This window comes from Bos grunniens, chromosome 19, assembly GCF_055505025.1.
Source record: "Bos grunniens cultivar Pamir isolate PY7600 chromosome 19, Bosgru_T2T1.0, whole genome shotgun sequence".
Taxonomy (NCBI): Eukaryota; Metazoa; Chordata; class Mammalia; order Artiodactyla; family Bovidae; genus Bos; species Bos grunniens.
This window is the reverse complement of record NC_141183.1, coordinates 57,686,798-57,690,249: the sequence shown is the minus strand read 5'-3', so window position 1 is coordinate 57,690,249 and position 3,452 is coordinate 57,686,798. Positions and strand designations below refer to the sequence as shown.

Here is a 3,452-nt window from a genome sequence, read left to right as displayed (position 1 = left end):
GTACTCCAAGGCCAAACTTGCCTATTACTTCAGGTATCTTGACTTCCTACTTTTGCATTCCAGTCCTCTATGATGAAAAGGACATCTTTTTTGGTGTTAGTTCTAGAAGGTCTTATAGGTCATCATAGAACTGTTCAGCTTCTTTGGCATTCTTGGTTGGGGCATAGACTTGGATAACTGCGATATTGAATGGTTTGCCTTGGAAACGAACAGAGATCATTCTGTCATATTTGAGATTATTGACCCAAATACTGCATTTCAGACTCTTTTGTTGACTATGAGGGATACTCCATTTCTTTTAAGTGATTCTTGCTCACAGTAGTAGATATAATGGCCATCTGAATTAAATTCTCCTAATTCCTTCCATTTTAGTTCACTGATTCCTAAATGTTGATGTTCACTCTTGCCATCTCCTGTTTGACCACTTCGAATTTACCTTGATTCATGGACCTAACATTCCAGGTTCATATTCAATATTGTTCTTTACAGCATTGGACTTTATTACTGTCACAGTCACATCTACCACTGGGTGTTGTTTCACTTTGGCTCTGTCTCTTCATTCTTTCTGGACTTATTTCTCCACTGTCTCCAGTTGCATATGGTGATTACAGTGAAGATCGCTCAGTCGTGTCCGACTCTTTGCGTCCCCATGGACTGTAGCCTACCAGACTCCTCTGTCCATGAGATTTTCCAGGCAATAGTACTGGAGTGGATTTCCATTTCCTTCTCCAGGGAACTTCCTGACCCAGGGATCGAACCCAGGTCTCCACATTGTAGACAGACACTTAACCGTCTGAGCCACCAGGGAATTGGGCACTTATTGACCTGGAGAGTTCATCTTTCAGTATCATATCTTTTTGCCTTTTCTTACTGTTCATGTTCTCAAAGCAAAAAGACTGAAGTGGTTTGCCGTTCCTTTCTCCAGTGGACCACATTTTGTCAGAACTCTCCACTATGACCCATTTGTCTTGGTTGACCCTACAGGACATGGCTCATAGTTTGAGTTAGACAAGGCTGTGATCCATGTAATCAGTTTGGTTAGTTTTCTGTGATTGTGGTTTTCATTTTGTCTGCCCTCTGATGGATAAGGATAAGAGGCTTGTGGAAGCTTTCTGATGGGAGAGACTGACTGTCATATATATATAACAATAAATATTACAATTAAGATTACACTCCTACAAAGTAAGTCTTCCCGGGTGGTGCTAGTGGTAAAGAACCTGCCTGCCAATGTAGGAGACACAGGAGATGGGAGTTTGATCCCTGGGTTGGGAAGATCCCTTGGAGTAGGAAATGGTACCCCACTCCAGTATTCTTCCTGGAAAATTCTAGGGGCAGTTGAGCCTGGCAGACTATAGTCCATGGCACTGCAGAGAGTCAGATGTGAGTCAGCAACTAAGCACACACTACAGGTAAATCTATGTACACATCACTCTGTCTCTCTCTCGATTCCCATTAAAATTAGTTATGTATATAAAGTAAAATTGTATACATAATATTTGTAAATTTTATATAAATATATAAATTTAAATTATATATAAATGAATTGCATATAAATTTATATATGTTTTAATATATAATTACATATATATATGTCTGTATAAAGTTTTTTTCCTCCTGTTTATTTACTTCTCAGTTCATGTGTAGTTGAGGCTGGTATGAGTTATATTTCCTTTTTTTTTGAGTTGTATTTTCTAAGTGTGGTCTTGGCTCTTCTCTTCCTTCCTCAAGCTTCTCAGCAGTACTTTTGGGGGAGGAGGCTGGTCAGTGGGTTGTGGGGGAAAGTCATGGGACAAATACAAAAGTAGTCTTGGGCTTAAGGTGTACTGTCAATTATTCTTAAAGTGGATCATCTGTATGTGGTAAGTGCTCATTATATGAGGCTCTTAGGCGTTTTCTCCTGGTGTTAGTAATGAAGTGCTGCACCTTGGCCTGAGATTAAATCGAAGAATGGCAATTACAAGCAGGGCTCTAGTTTTCCAAGTTATCATTTGGAGTGGATGATAATGATGTTGGAAGTGCTGAGGCTGTGATGGACCTAAGAGGAGAGGGTGGCATGTCCGGCTTCGAGCACTTTCCAACTTACACATTTTAGCCTCTGCCATCTTTTTCTTTATATTGGGTTGATTTGGAGTAAGGAGCTGGTTTCCTGGCTCCGTCTCACTCCGCTTCCGGGGACAGGCCACGACGGGCCTGTGTAGAGTGCAGCTTGCTCTGTGAAGTCTGAAAGAGGAAAACGTTGATGGTCCAAACACCGTGTTGTAAGTGACCATGTGCTGGGAGAGTTCATTTCCCAGCTGGGCCCACAGCCGTGGGGGTGGCGGGGAGGGTGGTGAGACCAGGCAGCTGTTAAGACCTGTAAGGGAGAGGGAGGAGGTTACAAAGAGAAGGCGCCAAGTAAATATAGCTCTTCTTTTTTACATAACAGAGAAAGAGAGAGAAATATTGGGTCACCCCAGACAAACAGGGAAAGGAGTGCAGCTGGGAAGGTGGGAAAGACAGAAACCAACCGCTAAAGAGCACTGACTTGACAACCTCCAAATCACAATTAGGAGCCACTTCCTGGCCTCACATTTTCCACATAAACACTCGGGCGCTGGGCAGAGTTAATGGGCCCTGACTCCTGCCGGGAGCAGCTCCGGCCAAGCCCGGCCGCGATTGACGTCAAGGCCCAGCGTCTCAGAGGAATGTGCCCGCTCCCCGCGCTTCAGGGTCTGACCCTAACCTTTCCCAGATGTGCAACTGTTCTTCCTTCCAAACAGGGAGTTTCAACACTGGGCATTGTGTGCGCTCTCAGCCCCGTCCTGGAGCCAAAACAAAAGTCCCAGTTCCTGCGTTTCAGAACACGATTGTCGCCCGCCGGCCTTTCTCTCTGAGCTGCTGGGCCGTCCTGCTGGAGGCGGTCCCGGGGCCTGGGTCCCTGCTCTGCTTCTTATCTCGCCCCCAAGCTGCCTCCGCAGGTTGCCTCTGTGTGTCTGGCTGCGGAGGGCCGGGAGTCCCGGCAAGCAAGGGCTTTTAGGCTCCAGCTCCTCCCTCCTCCTGCCTGAAAGCCCTGCCTTTCCTGGCTCCAGGCACGCAGGCTCTTTGCAGCTGAACTAACACTTCTCCGTAGTAGGTGCTTGTGGCCCTGTGGCTTTGCCCCCTCTATTCAGCTTGCTGGAATGTCCTCTTCCCTTTCCCGTTTTTGACTTGGTGGACAGAGAGGCCTCATTCAGTTCTGAAGGCAGTGCAAGCTGGAAGCCTTTTCCTGGCCCCTTCTCTCCTGGTGTGAGTTGGCTGCTCTCTGTGGTTTTGCTGCCCTACTTTATAGAGACTGCAAACTTTATGATTCATGACACTGGGGGTTTCTTTTCTCTCCCTGCTTTATGTTTTCGTTGGTTATTCGTGTGTCTCTTTCTCCAGCTAGATTGTAAGCCTTTCAAGAAGAAGGACATTTTGCTCATCTCTGAACCTCC

The 3,452-nt window shown here is 45.8% G+C and overlaps 1 long non-coding RNA gene across 1 annotated transcript; it reads right to left on the bottom strand.

The window, feature by feature from the left end:
- Nucleotides 1-1,550: 1,550 nt before the first annotated feature.
- Nucleotides 1,551-3,243, bottom strand: LOC147352780 (uncharacterized). The gene is made up of 2 exons (XR_015146961.1): nucleotides 2,723-3,243; nucleotides 1,551-2,353 (listed from the first exon to the last, which is right to left on the bottom strand). It is a non-coding gene; the product is annotated as an uncharacterized LOC147352780 (long non-coding RNA).
- Nucleotides 3,244-3,452: the final 209 nt, after the last annotated feature.